Source organism: Chlamydotis macqueenii, chromosome 1, assembly GCF_036417535.1.
Source record: "Chlamydotis macqueenii isolate bChlMac1 chromosome 1, bChlMac1.mat, whole genome shotgun sequence".
In the NCBI taxonomy this organism is placed as follows: domain Eukaryota; kingdom Metazoa; phylum Chordata; class Aves; order Otidiformes; family Otididae; genus Chlamydotis; species Chlamydotis macqueenii.
Window position 1 is genome coordinate 39,021,208 of NC_141556.1, and position 20,728 is coordinate 39,041,935.

Consider the following 20,728-nt stretch of genomic DNA (forward strand, 5'->3'; position numbering starts at 1 on the left):
TATTTACTGCTAAATTCAGGCTCGTTTTTTTTTTTTGATGTTTGTATTTTGTGCTAGTGTGATGGAAGAACAGAAATGCTTGAGAAGAACAATGTCTTGCTTGCATATCTTTCTGAGATGGATGTGGATACAGTCTTGCATGGCAGAAATCTTTATGTTTAGGAAATATATTTTTAAGGTAAAGCTATTTGAATGAAATTCCACATTAGTTGCTCAGACAGAAAGAAAACATGTAATAACCAACTACAGTATAAATAATACTGTGGGGTATGTTTAGAGCAGTCATTCATTTTGTGTGGAGAAGATAAAGTAAATATAATTGAGAGACTGTAGGCTTTTAAAGATTTATAATGTAAAAGTTACAGTTGAATAGCCTTACTCTGAATTAAATTCTGGATTTAGCAGTGAAAGGGAAACATTAGGAAGAAAAATTAATCTCTGAAAAAGAGCTGACCACGGTCTTTGTAAACACCAGTGTGTCTTAACTGTATATTTATTGCCTGATGATGCGGTGGGAGAGTTTTCTTTCTTTGCCTTCATTTGGCATTTCTTTTGTCATTATTTTGGGATTTCCTTTAAGGATTACCTTCTCACTGATTGTTTTAGATGTATGTGCTTCAGTTGGGATTAACTGCAATGTCTGTGCATTTTTTTCTGCCTTAAATGACTCACTGCTTTTACTTTAAACACGTAAGGTTTGGTTTTGTTTTTTTTTCCTGGGAAGTATTTATGGTATAGACCACATGTTCTCAGAGAGTAACTGGACTTAGAACTCTGGATCCAAAAGCATCAGAATTTGTGCCTTTACTTTTTTATGGTCCATACTTGAGTGTAATTCCTAAGAAGTGTCACCCAGTCACAGATGATAATGTATGTGCATTTTGAACAAAAATTGTACATTTCTAGATCCACCTGGTTTTCATCACACTGTTCTGGGTTGAAATACTCTTCTCAGTGGCACAGAGCACTGCAGTAGGAGAATATAAGCTCCCAGTGTTTTCTGTCATAAAAAAAATTCCTGTGATTAGAGTCTGGGGTGGCATGCATGTGGGACAGCAACTGTTTTTGTTATGAAAAAGCTTGTGTTGATTTTATTACAAATTACTTTGCCTGTTCAAGAATTTTCAACTAGTTCTTTACTCCTGCCATATGTTTTTAGTAGAGATACTCTTGAAGACGTTACTCAGATTTAAGGTGACAAGCTGCTTATGAAGACTGTGTTCTAATATGTCTGAGGTAACAAAAATCCACCTTGGGAAAAGCTGGGGAGGACCTGGCAGAAATGAAATACTTGGCATTGAAAAAGCTATGATACATAGTCTTCAGGCTCCTAAGAAAATTGTGAATAACAGTGAGCTGAAAGACTTTTTAAAATTGGATGACATATTAACACTAGTATTTTGACCATTTTAAATGGGGATCAGATTACTTCTGTCCCTTTGTGACACTAATTATTGTGTGGTTGGGGTTACCACTGAATAAGTTAGTGGATCAGGGGGCCAGGAGAAAACACTGGTAGTGTAACAGAACCCTGAGCATCCCTGAACATGCCCTGGTTTTCCATCTAGAAGTTTAACCTACTTAAAAAAGCAAAACTTTGCTATTTGCTTGGGATTTCACATGCACCAGGTCCAGAAGTGCAAGAGAACGTACCTGAAGTAATTCAGCATGTAGTTGCATTACGGCTCTTTTGTCTGAGAGTCAACCAGGTGCTTGGTCACCTGGACATCCCAGAAAATGTTTTAATTCTCCTTCCCCTGAAAAATGTTTTCAGAATACATTGAATTGCCAGGCATGCGCTGGCTGGCGGTACAGTGCATGTACCGCAGGTTCAGCAAGCCCAACGAGTGTCAGCTTGTACTGGTTTTGGCTGAGACAGAGTTAACTTTCTTTGTTGTAGCTGGTATGGGGCTGTGTTTTGGATTTGTGCTGAAAACAGTGTTGATAATACAGGGATATTTTAGTTAATCCTGAGCAGTGCTTACACTGAGTCAAGGCCTTTTCTGTTCCTCATACCACCCCACCAGCGAGTAGGCTGGAGTGCACAAGAAGTTGGGAGGGGACACAGCTGAGACAGCTGACCCCAACTGACCAAAGGGAGTCCCAGACCATAAGATGTTTTACCCCGCAATAAAAGCTGGAGGAAAAAGGAGGAAGGGGGACTTTCAACTTGGTGGTGTTTGGCTTCCCAAGTAACTGTTGTGTATGATGGAGCCTGCCTTCCTGGAGATGACTGAGCACCTGCCAGTCTGTGAGAAGTAGTGAATGAATCCCTTGTTTTGCTTTGCTTGCCCACACAGCTTTTACTTTACCTATTAAACTGTCCATATCCCAACCGACAAGTTTTCTCAGTTTTGTTTCTCTCCCCCACCCCACTGGGGGAAAGTGAGCAAGTGGCTGGGTGGTGTTTAGCTGCCTACTGGGGTTAAACCATGACACAGCCCCACCAAGTGTGCAGTTGGTAATGTACATGCCCAGATTTTGGTCCATTTTAGTGTGGAAATACAGGAGCTCTAGGAATGATTCTCACTCCTGCATCAGCTGAGCCTTCACTTTCCGGTCTTTGGGGAGGTGAAACTCATCTTGACATCACTGGACTGGTGACATTCTCTACCTCGTGCAGTCCTTCTCCCTTGTACAACACTGAACTAGGACTGCCATAGAAGAGTACCATGGGGAAAACATGGCCGGCAGGATTTTCTGTCCTGAACAACTAAAGAAAATATGGATTGATTTTTCCAAATGAAAAACAAAGTTCTAAATGTTCAAGCATCTCAGTTGTTTTTTTTGCCATTCCTGTGTGCTCAGTGATAAAGTTGCGACAATTTTTAATAGTGGTCATTACACTTTGAAACAAATTTTGTGATACTGAATAATAAATTATTAACTTTTTATTTACATTCTACATGGAAGAGGAAATCCCCTTCCCTTGCTTCATTTTAGCACAGTGTGGATGAATTGTAGAGACCTCCAGACACTGGAGTATTTTCCCTGAACTTAAGAGGGAGCTGAGGCAAAGCAAATTTCCAGTCTGGGTGATACACACAGCTGTAAATTGCAGAAGGCAAAGCTAGAGCTGGAATAGGTCAATCTGGTACCATCTGATCTGGGTTTCAAACCATGTTGTTCATACGGAGAACATGATATGATAATTCACATTTTTACTTGTAACACAAATTACCTAACCTTGCTTTCAGTAAGTTTGATCTGGCGGTGGCAGCAGCATTTTAAGTGAGGACCTGCAATCACTCAAAAGCCTGGCACACAAAGTGGAGAGGCTATAAAAAGGAAAATCCTGTGTGGTCGCCCCACAGCAACCAGGTACAAGGGAGAAGAGCAGAATGAGTGGTTCTGGGATGTGAGTCCGCAGCTGGAATAGCCAATAGCCTTCAGGTACGAGCCCAGCCAAAGCTGTAGACAGCTGTGAGCAAAGGAGCATTTTGCTTTCTGGTAACAGCTCAGTTCAAATGACTCTTTAGTTCAGAAGAAGCCTGATGGGGAATGAGGAGGCTGTTCGTGTTGACCGCGTGAGATGATGTGAGCCTACCATGAGAAGCTAGCAAACCCAAAGCTGAGTTTGGAGTCCTGCACAGCACAGGTCTGAAGGGAGAACTGGAGGTGAGCTTTTGATAGAGTCCTGCTTACCTGCATTTTTCTGGGATCATAGCTTGCTTTCTAGAATCAGAAAAATACTTACATTAAGAATTGTTAGCAGGTTAAATTCTGCCCATAGTCTGAGAAGTTGCTCACTGGGGAGTCCTACACTTCTAAAATTACAAATCCATTGCACAGAACTGGAGACAATCTGACTGCAAAATGAAAACCTGATTTACATCAGATTTACTCTTTCTGTTGATCTGAGTGCTAGACTATGTTTAAAATAAATCAGTTCATTATAGGTATAGAAACTAGAAATACAGAAAAATAATAATAATTTATAAAGTAGTGCTTTAAGATTTTTATATGGTATATTGCTTTATATGAAAGCATGGCTTTTATATATGACATTATAGTACACTTAAGAGCATTGAACACAATTGATGGAAACTCGTTATAGGAATCGTTTACTGGTCTTACCTTCGTGCTGAAATAATTCTACTTAATGTCCCAGCTAAACTGTGCTACAAAAACCAATTTCCTGCAGATTTGTATCCTGTATCGCTGGCAGCCCGCCACTGCAAAAATCCCAGCCGCTCTGTTGTCTTCTGTGGATCACTGCCACGTGATGTTTGCTTCCTCCCGCATTCCCTACCTGTTTGATGAGGTAAAAGGCAGGATCAGCTCTGATCTGAGCTGTTCTCATACAGGTGGGAAAAGCTGGCTGTTCCCTTGCACAGGGAATTCCTACCTGCTTCTGGAAATATTAAATTGTGCCTGTCTGTTTCTATGTGAGGGCACCACTTTGGGTCTTCTTGGCTTCAGATTTTCTTGAATCTTGTAGAAATACAATATGGCTGAGCCTCTATCAGATTTGGCTGTAATTGGTCAGTGCAATAAAAATAATTAGTAAGCAGAACAGGGGGGTCAATGATATCAGTGTGGAAATCTGATGTTCTGTTTAAAGCCAGGATTTAGTTCATTTCAGACAAAAGAATCTCTAGTGATGGCTCTCGGGTCTCTTAGGGGAGATGGTGCTTTTTGAAATGAGATGTTGGGGAAGTTTTAGTTAGTAGGTCCAGAGCTTTGGCTAACATCTTTGATACTAAGGAAGCTGGGATTCATTCCCACTCCTCTGTAGACCTGGGACCAGTGATGCCTTCATGCTTCAGTTGCTTCATTAGTAACTTTGCTAACAGTATTTCCCTTTCTTGAAGGGGAAGAGGAACTGAAAGTAGGGCAGTGTTGTGAGGATAAATGTATTAAACACACTGAGGGTACTCCTAGGTGTCAGGGTTACATGTGTTTGGGACTAATCAAACAGACATTGTTTTAGTAATACAGTGTGCCCAGCACTTTTGGAAAACAAGGCTCAGTGAGGAGTGTATAGATCTAGCGTTAGCTTTTCAGTTTGAATGCTTTGATCTTGGCATGTTAACTCAAAGTCCTTGTTAGGGTATAGAAATGTTTCTGTAGAAAAAGCATGAACTTTTTTTTTCTGGATAACGTTGGTCAAATAAATGGAAGAAATGTTTTTTTGGCCGTTACATTTCCGCACCCCCTCGCTTGCTTTTATGCATGCATAGTATTTGTTAAATTTTTCTACTCTGACGTGGGTGTCTTTGCTCACTGTGGAATGAGTAATTTTAATTAACATTTGCAAACCATCAAATAGTATGTGGGGTGGCAGCTAGCTGGCTGTGTCCCATACTCCCAAAATCATTTGGCTGAAAGAACAGTGCTTTCTAAGGAAAGGCCAAAGCACAAGAATGCACCCATCCTAGATTACATGTATTTTGTCCACTGACTTGCTCCATATATTATGTATATGCTCCAATATATTACATGTATCTTGTCCACTGACTTTTGTCCTCCTGCTGTCATCTGAGCTTTGGGGAATGCCAAGCAGCGGCTGCATCCCTGTAGCAGGCACCAGCAGCCTGACTGATGCTGCCTGGGGCACCGTGGGTGCTGCAGGGAGGGACCAGGCTCAGGTACCTGCCTGGCCCAGCCTCAGCTGTCCCCAGCCAGATACAGGACCTGTGACTTATGAGCACACCAGAATGGCAGTGAGGTTTGAAGCATGTTAAGGCACTTTTTAGTTCGTTCTAGTGTGTCTTGTCCAGGTCCAGTATAGGTAAAAAAAGAATTCATGCACTCGCAGCACTTTGAGCAGTTTGATGTCCTCTTAAATATAGTCTCCTCTCCTCATTTCAGCCTCCCCAAATAGCGTGTCTTCTGTCAAAATAGCGCATGAACAAACATTTTCAGTGCGAGCCCAGGCCCTATATTCAAAGTAACAGGTTTCACACTGGCAATCCTGACCCAATTTTAACCCTGGTTGCTATGGCACCTCTGCGAGCTGGGCGGTCGGCGGGGCAGGGCGGTGTGGCGATGGCACACAAGCCTTTTGTTGCTCCTTGGCCTGGGTCCAGCAGGCTTATTTCCCCGCTTCTCCCTTCACCCTGCAGCAGCTGGCCGCAGCCTACATCTGCCGGCCAGGAGCAGCAGCACGGATGCAGCCTCTGCTGACTCTCCGTGTCGTTCTCCTGGAGGAGCCACCAACTCCCAGGCAACCAAGAGCTGTTCCCCTGCAGACCACAGCTCCCACCCTTTGGCTACATGTCCCTGTGTTGGAAAAGCCTTCATCCTCCTGCTCCCAGGCTTTGAGTAGGCTTCCTCTCCCCTTCACTCACTAGTTGCTTTCCAGCCGTCCTGTCCCCTGCTTTACCTCCTTCCAAAAAAAGGAACTCATTACAATACTTTTAAAGGATGAGATTTAAAATAGGTCATCTTCTTAGTAATGGGTAGAAAGGAAAGTGACTTTTATGAACAGGATTTAAAACAAAACTCATTATTTTAAAGGCGGGTGTTTTAATTTCTAGTTGAATATATTGCAATTGCCTACACACAGTAATACAAGCACAGGATTTGCAAATTTGAGTTTAATGTTAGTTTAGCTGGTAGAGATACGCTGTGGGGTAATCAGCGCTTTGCATTTTTCATTCAATCTTAATGTTACACTTTCCCTTCCGCAACATAATCTAAACCACAGACCAGCTGGCTGTGTTGATTAAAATCCTCTTTCTGCTTTTTATTAATCTTCATGGTTCTGCCCTAGAATTATGAAGTGGTCATGGTCTATCAGGAAGGAAATCTGCTGGGGCCGAATGCAGTATTTACAAATCAAGATTTCTGCCTAAAGCATATTGCTGATTCCTAAAATAAGTTGCGTCCTGAACGCTTTGTTATATCCGCAGAGCCTTACATGGGTTTGGAACTAAGCTCTTCAGATTAAATTACTTACAAATAATTCATTATGCATTTGGCTGACACATTTCCTCACTGAAAACCTAGATTAAGAAAATGTCATTAGGGGACAGGGGTGACAAAGGACTTTTGTTGTCAAAAGGCCTAATCCTGCCTTTCGGAGGCGTAGAGTCGTGCAAGCTCTCAATGTGGACCCTCATCACCTTTACCTTGACAGTAGAGGGGAATGGATGGGGTCAGGGTATTGCTGCAAGGTGGAGCACTGATCCAAGAGTCAAGAGGTTTCTCGGGATGCGCAGCAAAGGGGTGAGAAATGTTCTCAAATAGAAGGTGGTTGAGCAGTGGGAAGGATGCTCTGACTCCCCAAACTCATCCGAAGGCTGCTGGGGCACAGCCTCGATCTTCCTCGCTCTGCAAAGCTCCTTGCACAAAGGCCATTTGTCCAGATTGGATGAGATTCACCCCAAAAATGTAATGTGCTCTGTGTGGTGTTGGTTTTTTTTTTTTTGTAAATAACTATTTAATCATGATGAATATGTAATTTTTTAAAAAACTAATTTGATGTGATGATTAGGCAATCACTTTAGCATGTGTTTTCTCAATTATCTCTCATTAACAAAATGAGGCAGTAACTAAGCATAATCTATCTTTTCCTGATTTCTCACAAGGTTAATTAAGACTGCAGATATTCTTGCTGAGGCGTTTGGTTATCTCTGGATCTAGGGATGGTTAATGTGGTTATATCCTGTAGTTATGCCCCTGTACTTTGGCCTAGATCCTACTCTTAAGGATGGTTCTCACTGAAAATATTACAGAGGTAGAGAGATGTGCCTACTGGTCTTTGCTGCACTCTTCCCTTCCCTACTGTATGTTGCCGTTGGGGACTGTGTCAGTGCATACATTTGGGGCACAGAGAGCACAAAATGATGATGGATGCTTATAAATAATGCAGAGTAATGCTGCAGAATTTTGCTACAGGGAGTGGTTTGGTCTTAGGCTTTAGTCTTATGTTTCCATAGTTGCACTTAACCACAAACACTCATTTTTGCTCTTCAAAATAAATTGCCGTTCAGATTCTATGCCATTGCTATCTGCTTTAAGCTTTAGCAAGGGGCTGTAAGATTTGCAGGTTGAAGAGTCAGGGCCCAACAGTTTTCTAGAAGCTTTTCTCTCACTCTAAAGAATGATATGCCTTATGTCAGCACGTCTCTCGCCATTGCAGGATGGAGATAGGCCATGAAGAAGTGAAGTTCTTGCAGCGTTAAAGCCATGGCTTCCTGTGACACCAAGAAGGAAGTTTCCTATGAGCCAGCTCTGCTGTGACTTGCACTGTTGAACACAAGCTCTGACTATTTGGGAATTAGTCTTCTGTGGATGGAGCTATTCTTCTCCATCTTCTTGTGGGTGTCTTAAGCCTTTGTAGGGTGCCGTTTCTCAGTTTCTAGGCTGGTTTGGAGTCTGCTACAACCTTATGATTTTGCATTTTTAATCTTCAAAAGCAGTTCCTTTTTCTTACTTTGGAGGATCTTAGTTCCAAAAAAGTCAGATCTGACTTTCCCTTTTGCCAATTTACTTATGTCAGTTTTCTAAGCATTGATAACAGTTTTTGAAGCTTTCATTTCTTCAGGTATAGATATCTGCACTAGCAGCTTGCTGTAGTAACCTCATTGCTGATAGGGAGCTGGTGAGCATTGCTTGTCCGGCTATTGAAGGTTCACGGGCAGTACTCAAAAAAACAAACCCCAAAAGGCTACTGCATGGGGCAGGTTAATTGCCCTGTTTTTCACTTCATGGCTGCACAGTTCTTACTTTCACTGGACTTTTGCTGTCTCAGGTATTTTCTTTGATATCGTGCACGTAGTGGCTGGGCTCTGGCTGCAGCACTGACAGCTAACGGCATTCAGTCAGTGCCGTTCACCTGTAGCCTCCTGCATTCCCCTCTTGCTCCCCCCTACAGCATCATGGCCGAAGCAGCTCAAATTACCCTCTTGACATTCATCTTACCACTTTCCTTTGTGAGCTACTTGCTTTAAGGTTCAGTCTTTTGTGTCGTCTCTTAGTAAACATCATGCCAAATTAAAAATTTGTGCCTTTGTCTTCCAGACATGTTCAGCAGCTTGGGATCTCTCTGCTGGCTTTTGTGTTTTTCCCTCCTTTTTGGCCATCATTTTTGTCCCTGTGCTTTCTCATGCAAATCCCTCTTCCATTTCACGATTTCCTGCAAATACTAACCTAAATGATCAGAGACTTAACCATGCCACCGAATATATATTTAATTAACTTTTATACTGTAGTGTTGTTCCTTCAGTGGGCTTCTGTGCTTGTGGATGGTCTTGCTGACTTCAGCTGGTGCTCCACATAGCACTGGTGGTCCTTCGTCTTGGACGAAGGAAGGAGGCTTTGGGGAAAGCAGATCTCTGGGTGCTTTGTCCACATGCACTCCTCAGCACAGGGTACAAACTGGCTTCACAAGCAGAAAATACAAAAATGAACAGAACTGCTTAAAAAAAGAATGCAAATTCTGCATTTCTAGGTTATTTTACTGTCCCTTAAGGATTTCTTTTTGCATTAAGTTGTGTGATTAAATGTATTTTTCAAGACAATAAAAAGAGTCACCTGAAGGATCTCACTCAATCCATTGTCTTGGCAAGGTTTAGTTTCCTTGCTTCTGTTCAAACAGCTACGAGGAACCATACCCGCTATGTTTACTTGTTTAAACTGATTTAGGTATAATGTTATGCAAATCAAAACAAAACCAGTCTGTGTATACAAGAAGCAGCCGATGTTCTCTTTTTGGAGTAAAATACATGTAGAGAAATTTTTTTTCAATGCAGAAAGAAGAAAAAAATCTGAACCTGTCCAAGTCAAGCATATTAAAGGAGATGGTTGCAAGAAGACGACCCATATGCTGTGCATAATATATGACTTTCTTCCTCTTCTATGTCTGCCCTCTGAAAGATGAAAAATTACAAGAGCTGGAACTGAAAGCATCATTAAATGTTAATCTGCTAGGGCTTCCTTAGTGCTAGTGAGGTCAGGCTCTGCTACAGAATATAGCGACAGATGGAGCGTCCTCTGTGAAATCACTCTGTGCTGCCAAACGCCGCCGGTAGACGAGCTGTCTGTCTCCGTGCAGGTGCTCCGGCTGCACATCCCGTCAGCTCCCTGCCCAGGAGTGGGAGCTCTCCGAGGGACCCAGCCTCCTGTGTAGGAAAACGCCAGTGTGGGCATGTCGTGCGGACACCGAGTCAGGAAGGATGGGCTTTAGATTAGGGCCGGTAATGAGCTTTCTGCCTCTGTGAGCGTTATTGTAACCTGCAGGCAGGAAAATGCGGTGTTTGAAAATGGTTTGTTGTGGTGTAGCGCTGAGCTGGGGATTTCTAAATTGCTCTGAAGGGCATTGCCCCTACTGAGCCTGGTTCCTATATTTTTCATCTCCTCGTATGAAAAAGACTCAAGTCTTGGAGACTTAACACATTCGCAAAATTAAGTTGAATCCTCCTGACTGGCAGCCCTAAGGGCTTTTCCCGTAAACAAGTAAAGCTATACTGCAGCTGAGAGAGAAGGATAGGTTTTGCTTGGTGTCTGGGTACATCTACCTGTGACCAGGCTCCCTACTTCTGGCATCACGACTTTGTAACTTGCCAGCTAATTTAGTGATGAAGCTGCTCACAGGAAAAAAAACCAGTTGAGTTCCTCCCTAAAGCTTCAGCACAGCACAAATAGGAACAATCCCATGGGAACAATCAATGCCTCCTCCAGCTCCTTTTTGCCAGAGACCTTTGCGGTGGAGGCTGTTCCCAGCCAGCGCTGCAGACACCGAGGCCTTAGGGCCTGTCTGCTCTTGTTCAGGAGGGACATAACAGGAGGGAGATAATGCCCGCGGTAGTTCAATGTGACCTGCCCCAGTGACGCTGCACACAGTTGGTCTGCAAGCCCCATCCTCTGCCTTGTGTACGGAAGAGAGCTGTTCCCACTGCGCTAGTGTATTTGGTTTGCGTGGCAGGGTTTTGGGGGGGGGGGGGGGGGGGGGGGGGGGGCGGGCTACAGGGGCGGCTTCTGTGAGAAGCTGCCAGAAACTTCCCCCATGTCCAACAGAGCCAATGCCAGCCAGCTCCAAGATGGACCGAATGCTGGTCAAGGCCAAGCCCATTAGCGATGGTGGTAGCGCCTCTGGGATGACATATTTAAGAAGGGGGAAAAAAACCTGCGCAACACCAGCAGCAGAGGAGAGAAGAGTGAGAATGTGTGAGAGGAACAGCCCTGCAGACACCCAAGTCAGTGAAAAAGGAGGAGGAGGAGGTGCTCCAGGTGCTAGAGCAGAGATTCCCCTGTAGCCCGTGGTGCAGCCCATGGTGAAGCTGGCTGTCCTCCTGCAGCCCATGGAGGCCCATGGAGGAGCAGAGATCCACCTGCAGCCCATAGATGACCCCATGCTGGGGCAGGTGGATGCCCAAAGGAGGCTGTGGCCCTGTGGGAAGCCCGCGCTGGAGCAGTCTTCTGGCAGGACCTGTGGGGCCATGGAGAGAGGGGCCCAGGCTGAAGCAGGTTTGCTGGCAGAGCTTCTGACCCTGTGGGGGACCCATGCTGGAGCAGTCTGTTCCTAAGGGACTGGACCCCATGGAAGGGACCCACACTGGAGCAGTTTGTGAAGAACTGCAGCCTGTGGGAAGGACTCATGTTGAAGCAGTTCGTGGAGGACTGTCTGCCGTGGGAAGGACCCCAGGCTGGAGCAGGGGAAGAGTGTGAGGAGTCCTCCGCCTGAGGAGGAAGGAGCCACAGAGGTGTGTGATGAACTGACCACAACCCCCATTCCCTGTCCTCTTGCGCTGCTCAAGAGGAGGAAGTGGAGAAAATTGAGAGTGAAATTGAGCCCAGGAAGAAAGGAGGAGTGGGGGGAAGGTGTTTTAAGATTTAGTTTTATTTCTTATTGTCCTACTCTGATTTGTTTGATAATAAATTAAGCTGATTTCCCCAAGCCGAGTGTTTGTCTGTCATGGTAATTGGTGAGTGATCTCTCTCTACCCTTACCTCAGCCCACGAGCCTTTCATTATATTTTCTCTCCTCTGTCCAGCTGAGGAGGCAAGTGATAGAGTGGCTTTGGTGGGCACCTGGCATCCAGCCAGGGTCAACCCTCCACAACTAGCAGAGGAGGTGAAGAAAACCTAAAGATCTGATGTCCTGTCTCTGGTGTCCTAAAGCTCTGGTGAAGTGGTGGTGTCATCGTGGTGGTGATACCTGATGCATTTTGGTGATGACCTGGGTTACAAATGCAGTTCAAGCAACTCGAGAGGCAGTAAGAGGTACTGTCACCATCGATAAATTATATAATGTTTGGGGTTTTAGTAAAATCCTTAGAAAACAGTGGAACTTTACTCAGTCACTGCTGCTTATGAGCCCGCCCATTTCAACTGTGTCCAACCTGGGTTGCATTTTCCCAGTGTGGGCAATTTCCAGAAGCCATTTGCTGGACTTGGTTGCCTTGTGAAGGCCGAAGATGTTTGTGAAACCATAAAATGAAGCTTTTAAACTTAAGTAGTAGATTAAGAATTGAGTTTTTGTATTCGGGCTCTTGCCTCAGCTGAACTGAACAGCATCAAACCTGAAAGAAATGGGTTGTGCACCTTCACCCGTGCCTCACAGCAAAGAGGAAAGCAACATAATCTTTGCTTAACAGAAAGATATCGTAGTTGCCAACAAAGGTTGTAGTTATTTATGCTTTTAAGACAATTGCAAGCTTTCACTTACAGTGGTTATAAAGAGGTAAATACCCAGAATATGAAGGTGGCTCATCCCTGAACAGAATAATGTCTTAGGCAAGTCGGTACTGGTGGTGGTGTACCTTAAATATCAATCCATCCATGGCAGTTTGACTGACAGGCAGCTCAGATATGCATGAAGTGCGGACAAGGCAATAAATTTTCAAGCTGAGCAAGGGACAGCAGAGGCTGAGGCTCCTACACCTGAGGTTACCCAAGAGGACCTTAGCAGAGCAAGGAGCAGAAAATGCATCTTCCAAATTGCAAAACAGCCTCCAACGACTTGCCTTTGCTCTCTCATGGATGTCTCCTAACCCCTGTTCATAAGCTCTGCTGTGTGCCTGCCTTTCTGTAGGTGACAAAGAGCCAGCTCACGTAAGCTCCCAAGGAGTTTTGCACTCTGATAATGTTTCTCAAAACAGCAAACATCATGCTGATAGTGTGACAAGATGGTTTCATGTTGGGTGAAATGTCACTGACTCTAGGATTAAATTTATATTTCTCCAAAAAGGCTAGTACAAAAATGTGCAAGTGAAGTTCTCCCTTGGCTGAGCAGAGTTGTTGGCTCGTCTTCTGGAGAGGGAGGAAAAGTGGCCACTGTTGCCTGGTGTATCTGGTAGCACAAGCTTTACACAGGATGAGAAGGGAGAGCCAAGGTCGCTTCCTTTATGATTCATCTTGGACTTACAGCATTTCTGTGGATTGTGGAGTTATAAAATCCTGGCACCTACACATCTTGTCTTTTCTTCCTCTTCCAACAGGTTTTATTCAGAATTGTGTCAATCTTCTTCTCCAGGTATATGCCCAGCTGGATTTTGATAATGCCTCCAGAGGCTCCTGTGCATGTCTCTCTTCAGTAGCTGCCTCCCCTCTGGGAAGATTCTACGTTTCAAATTGTGCTGAAAAGCACATGTCCGACCTTTACGTTAACAGTGCTAACAGCTTCCTCCCTGGGCTCTGGAGACTCCCAGGACACAGGGTCAGTGCATTGCTCTGCTTCAGAGTAGCTGTGTCAGATTTTGTTTAAAAAATGTCTCATTTAATGTATCCTGGAATATGAATCCTTTCTCTTCAATAGATCAGCCTGTGTTTTTGGCAACAAATGCAGGAAAAAAAGCCAGTAGAGAGCAAGAACTGTGTGAATTAGCTTCTACTGAATGCTGCCTCATGCGAATGCACTCTGGCCCAGATGGGGCTCCAGATGGGGGTCAGACATGCACCTTTTCATGTCTCTGGAGCAAACATTCCCTTCTTTTCGTGCTTCCATTTGCAGGGAGCATGGTGTGTGTCTGAGCAGGGAGATGGCCATTTGTGTAACAGAGGTGGTGCAACGCATTGCAAACAAAACATGCGCTGTGCTTCATCCTGGAGGCCTTGCTTTTTCTCCCTTTCTTCCTTAATTATTTCAGTGGACCTAACTAAGCCACTCAAACAGAAAGCCTCGGGTTGTTCCATGTGTGAGAAATATGCAGTAGCCATTGCAAGCAGCCGATGTGGATCCTGGAGCTCTGCAGTGGGCACCCCGAGACCGAGGTGCTGTCATTCAGCTGCATCCATTGCTGACCTGGAGAGGAAGAATTTGAGTCTTTAACCTGGCCTTCTCCACTGCTTGGTGCTGCAGTGTAAGCCAGTACCATCTGAGTGAGGTTCATCTTTGCAGTGCTTTTCAGGGAGAAATGGGCAAGGCAGCTAGAAGCCCACCACGAAATGCAAGTGAGGTCTCCACAAGTATGCTGATGAGCCCTGCGGAGGCATGACTAGAGAGTCCTCACAGCTTGCAAAAGCTCGCTTAGCATTTGTGTTGAGTGTCAGGGAAAGAGGAACAGCCTTCTTGGCTCCTCAGGAAATGTCTTCTGACATCTGCCGCAGGGTAATGGTGGTTCTTATCACCGTTTGCCTGCTTAAGGAGAAAATAATGGAGCGCATTATTATTATTACCTTAGGAGCCAGCTAGATGGTGCTAGAGCATACTAGTAAAGTGATGTTCACCTATCAAATTAAAATGTGATGGTCACAGAAAAACATAATAAGGGAAACTCCTCAGAGTTAGAGGCATTTTAACACCTGGTTTTGCCTCCCACTTTTGTTCTGACTGTGTAAAAGTAGTTTACTTCCCCAATTCTCTCAAAATGCCCTGTCAAATATATTAACTTACGGAAAAGTCTCTGATATTCTTCTATGGAACAGATTAATGAGCCGACCCTGCTCCGTGATTTGAAGTAAGGTAGGTTTTTTTATCTCTCCTTCACCTCTCTGTTTGCATTACGTTGGAAGAGCAGTCAGACATTCCCCAGTGCCAAAGGACAACGCCACTCAATGTGGAGCTTACAAAGAAAGATGTGCATTGATGGGGTGAGTGTTAAAAAGCATTTGTGGGACCGAAGGGCATAATTCCCATTGAAAACTGAATTTCCTCCACTTCAGAGCTTCCCCTGGCATGTTTTCCTAGCTGCATGAAGCACCTTGCTCTTTAGAAATGGGTAGCGCTGTGACATGATTGTAGCGAAAGGAGTAAAACTGGAAAAAAGCTGAATGTGTTCAATGGGTTTCAACATGCCTGGAGGTTAATAATTTAATTGGCAGAGCGCCCTAGATTTCTGGCTAATGGGCCCGTTTCCATGAGCTCCTGCCGCGTCTGACATACTGGCCCGCTGCTGTTCAGACACAGTTGTGCATCTGGTGAGCCGAGCTGCAACGCTCCCTCTCTCGCGCTCCAGCTCTCGCTGAGTGTGCTGGAGCTGGGGTGACACTGAAATACTCAGCCAAAGATCTGTGCTTTCCTCTGAGGCTTGAGGACGTGCTGGAAGTGGTCGTTTTTGCAGTGTGCAATGTGATCGGCAGGCAGAGTGGAAAACTGCTGCGATGAGGGGAAGAAACAGCGCTTGCACTGTGCCGCTGCTGTTCTGTGAGGTGTACGCGTGGGAATGTAGGTCAGTGAAACATCCAGAGGGGCTGCACAGCTACAAAGGGCGTATTTATGTGCACAGGGTGCAGACGGCAGACTTCAGCTGTCCAGGTTGCTGCTGACAAGGGTACAGTGCCCGATTCTCAGAGCTGCGTTGGGCTTGGTCACCGCGAACATGAGCAAAATGGAGCTTGGAGCCTGGAGCAGATAGCACCTGTGTTTTCCAGATGTATGAACCGATCTAAAAAACATGGTTTTGGACCCACAAGCCTTTTTTTCAGGCCTGAAGCAGTAGTAGCCAGTTTTGCTCTTAAACAACCCGAAATTGTGCAGCTTCACTTCCATCAGTGGGTGGAATATTTATAGCTTTGTTCTATGAGGTGTCCCCAGTTTCTTGGTCCCCTCCTGCTTATGTTCCTTGTGCAGCATCTTGTAAAATTTCTCCATTTCTTTGCTGCTTGCATTTATTTGACTGCTAGTCTGTTTTTAAGGTCTTAGGAGACTCGGTCTTTAGGGGTTTTTTTGGATAATTTTATGCATTTTGTCACAGAAATTTCTAGGAAATTTCTCTTCAACCAGCAGTGGACAGAGCCTACAGAAAGGTCCTACTGATATTTCAAGCCACTGGATGTTTTGTCTCCATTTGCTTGAATTTGGAAGGCGCACACAGCTCAGCTGGAAGTCTGACAGCCTTTTGAGAGTTGGGTTGAACCCGCTGCCGTTACAATCAGCTGGGGACAGTAGCTTGGTGGAGGAAGCCTTTCATATCCTTCTTTCTAATACTTATGATTTTGTTTATTATTCTGTCAAGGACTCGCTGCATGGTCTTCACTGGGAGTTCTCCTTAAAGAACTGAGATCTCTGAACATCCCAAGCTGCTGCTGCAGATCTCTTTGTGGTCCTCTCCTGAGACCAACAAGAAACATCCAATTCCCAAACTTCCAGTGAATGTTTTATTTCCCTTGATTCTCTCTACCAGCTGGCTTGCCCTTAAAATTTGCCTGCAGGGAAGGACTAGAGGTTTGCTTATGAATAAAAAAAAAAATGGCTTAAGACTTCATGAGCATTTGCTGCCAACATGAAGACTGTCAAAGCTTATTGTGCTATTACTGAAGAAAACATTTTTCAGAGGAGTTACTTGACTAGCTCTAACTTCCTAAACATGAGGGCCCTTCCAGGGTTCCTAAGCACCCTCTTCCTCAACTCAATAATGAAAATTTTCTGCAATCAATTTCTCCACCCGTAACCTTATATTAGTTTCTTTGGATCCTTCACACATTGGTTTTCACCAAAGTGATGAGCATACTGCTCTTACACCAACATCAGTTTCTCTTGATAAGGGAAAGGCAGACACTAAAAACCAGCCCTCCACCCCATACGCTGAGAAAGTACGCTATCATTGGCAACAGGCTGGCTGATATTCATAATAATATTTTAACTGAATAGCAGTGAAAGTTTCCACTAGTCTTTTGGTTGTTCTTCAGTATTGTATGAAAGCGTACATATTTCTCAAAATCAGTCTGTAAGCTGGCAATAATTTCTAGTTTTGCAGTAGACAAGTGGAGGCTGAGAAAAAACCCGTGAGTTTAAAGGAAGATGGGATTGTCTTCCTGACACTTAGGCTGCTGTGTTTGATATGTTCAGCTATGCGCTGCTAGGAAATCAACCAAGGATGTTACAACAGATGTCTGACTTGCCGTTCAGCTCAGTAGTGAAGATTCAAGCCGTGCTGAGCTTGAAGTCAGCTGGTGGTAGCACTTGACCCAAGTTCTGTGACCGCCCCCCCCAGGGCTTATTGAGCATGCAGTGATTGTTGGGTTATGTTGCCCAAGCAGATGTTCAGCTGGCAAACTGGCCTTACTCTGTTGTTCTGTCCCCTGTGAAAACATGGAAAACACAGGACACTGGGTCTTCCTGAAGGACAAATCGAGGCTGCGGGGAGAAGAGCTGGCTGATGGTGGCAGCCAAATGTTCCCACTTGGAATTCAGTGTGTACCGCTGTGCATCTCGGAGTGAAGCTGCAAAGCTGGGTTCACTGGCAGCCCTTCCGAGTTTGCTGCCTGGTCTGGTTTTTGAGACGAGCTCTGTAAAACCTATTCCATATGAAAAACATATTCCATATTTTACCAGAAATCCTATTGGGTTGTGATACCACAACTGAGCATGTTCATGGATATTTGATCCCTGTCAGGATAAGACAAAGATTTTCTTTACAAGGAATTTTAAGTCAAATGTTGGTTCTGCTTCAGCCTGGATTATATATGTGCTGACAAAAATTAACTTGATGTTTTATTCCTGCCATGAACAACGCAAGATTTTCCTTTGGGGATTCTAAGATTGTTCTTACCTAGTAATTAAATCTTAAACATGTTTTTGCCAAAAGCAGTATGTTTGGCTCCCAAGGGGGGAGATCTCTCAGTGTCCATCTGTCCCTTCTCGTCCTCCCAGTTGCGTTTGCCTTGTCAGCCGTTCAAGCCCTGACTCTGCAAACCGATACCTAGATCTGCCGTGCACGAAAATCCCTGCTCTGCCTCCTGCCAGGAGTCATTTTGTTTTGTTCCCCTGGCACTCAGAGGAGGTTTTACTCCCCAGGAATTACACGCTTTCTCTGCCAGGAGCCATGGACGTACAGCGCGGCTGGCGCAGGGCCATCGTGCGCCGTACCTGCCCGCTGCCAAGCTGGGACACGCGGCTGAGATCAAAGTGCTTCGGGCAGGAGGCCGTGGAGAGCTCCCGCTTCCCATCCATCCCGAGGGGCTTGCTGGCAGGGTCACTTTGGGTAAATGGCTTCTGTCCTTATAACAGCCAGCCTGGAATACTGTATGTGTGTGACAGAACAGGGAAACCTGCTAGATTTGGCGAAAGATAGTGTGTAATACAGGCTGCAGATGTTTTATGTGTGTTTGTATATATAGTATTTCATCAAGATCAATGACTGTAGATGTTTGTCCTGCACACAATCAATGCCTTAGGTATCTTGTCCATGATTCTAGGATCATGTTTATCTTGTCAGGAGTTGAGTCCTTTCTTTGTTCTCCCCTGAATTCTATAAGAAAATGCATAGTTCTTATATATCTACCCTTTTGGTGCTGGAGTGCCGTATTACTATTACTGTTTTATTTCTAGAAGTGCTCATAAAAACCATGCACTTTTTCAGGAAGGTGGATAGCTGTCACACTGGCTTTCAACACCATCACCATCATCAAAACAATGATGTGCAGTTTCAGGATGCCTTTTGTTGTACAGAAGGATAGTCTTCAAAAGCGTAAATTCATTAAGCTCTGCAAAACCTTTTGTAGAAGAAGTTAAGTTTATTAACTACCATGGAAAAAACAAACAACAGAAGAAGTAACAAAATCCGCTCACCTTTCCTGTCTCTTTTTCAGACTACTACATATATCTGTCCCAATGACAAATCTTTAAAATTAATCATGGATTCACTTTTAGCTAAGGACGAACTATGACAATGGAATCTGTTGGAACGGAGTTCTCTTTTCTTTTTTGTTTTAATTTTGGAATTGTATTCTGTGCTATAGAGCTTTCCAGTTTAATGTACAAACCTCTTTCTTTTCCAGCCAAGAGCCAAACATATATTATATGTATGTATGAATGCTCATTTCTGTAAGAATTTGTTATTTTTACCTTTTAAAATGCACATAAACATCACTGGATATGAAATGCTTAGAGCTTGTAGGGCTGAAAAATGTAGTGATACTACTTTAGCTTTATCACAGCTTTGTCCTTTGCATGACTCAAGGACTTATTCTGCTACGAAAATTATATGCATATTCTTGGAGAAACCTTTTATTTCCCTTTCTTTTTTTGTTTTCCTTTGCACACATAATCTACGCAACGGTAAGAAAAATTAAGCTTCTGTAGAATTTTGCCAGGAAGAATATTAGGATGCTTTCCCATTCTCTCGTTCCTCTTAGAGGACTCGGGGGGATTTGGTTTGGTTCTGCTTGCCACAGACATGTGCGTTGCAGATGCCAGAAAGACCTTTGGGAGATTCAGACACTGTCATACAGGAGCTTCTGGTAGTGACAACTGCATGCGACTGAAAGAAGGCATTCACTGAGTCCTTTTGTGCTTCTGATATGGGTCTGTGAAAACAGACTGAAATGGTGATTTCCAGTGTTCAAACCAGTGACCACTGTGAAGGAATAGAGCTTTTTTTTTCTGAGCCAAATTGTCTGTAGCATGTGCCAATGCTCAGTCATGACCCCATAGCCAGATCATTTCAGTATGAAGTGTATTGCAAGGAGAAGCTTCTGTCGCCCATTCCAAAAGATCAAAGGCCTCCAAGATGTGCATGTGTTTCACAGCCAGTAGTAATTGATTTTATGTCGAGCTTCACTACGAAATTGGTTTTGGATTTTATCCCTCTGAAGTAACATCATAGTTAAGATTTACTTAGCTTATAGTGCTAAGAATTCTATTAGAAGTAATTTGCCTAATGACTAATATCTGAACTGTTTCCTTCAGCCACTCTTCTTGGGCAAGTCCACTGAAAATGGAGATGCTGACTTCACTCTCCCAGTGATAAGATCCATACCCTCTTCTCCAGCTTGGATAATCCTCCCTCTGCTATGTAGGCCATTCAACTTCTTTGTGTGCCTTTAAAAATTGAAGTAACTTGACAATATTGTGTACAGCATTCACTCTGGATATCTGAATGGCCTGCTCTCTTCCTCCTCCGCCCACAGACCATCAGAGCCTTTTTCAGTCCTCCTCCTCCCACGTCTCCCTGGCTTTCTCCAGCTCTTGAGAGCTATCTCCAGTAACTCCCTCCCAGTAACTTGCTGGGCAATAGCAGAAACCAGGTAAGCTGCAGCCAGTGTGACTCAGTGCATTTTCTCTCATTTCATGCCCTCCAGCTTGTGCTTGGGTCAACTGCCCACCTTGCTTTGCCCCTAACATGGCACTGCTGATCTTCCCCGTATTTATGCACTGGCTTTCATTTAAATGCATAAACCCAAAATGATCGTTGGAGTGGAGCCCGGGGCTGATCTGCAGTTGGTCCAGCTGGAGAATCAGTGCCATTTAAGAGAGTATGGTCATTTTTTTCTGGTGGTTCAAGAGACAGAAGTTGAAGGGTGGTTGGTAAGATCCCCCCTGGACAGTGCCAATGCTCTGGCAAGCGCCTTGGCAGCACAACCTAACTATGTCCTTGGTGGCTTCCCTTTGAGTCAGCCA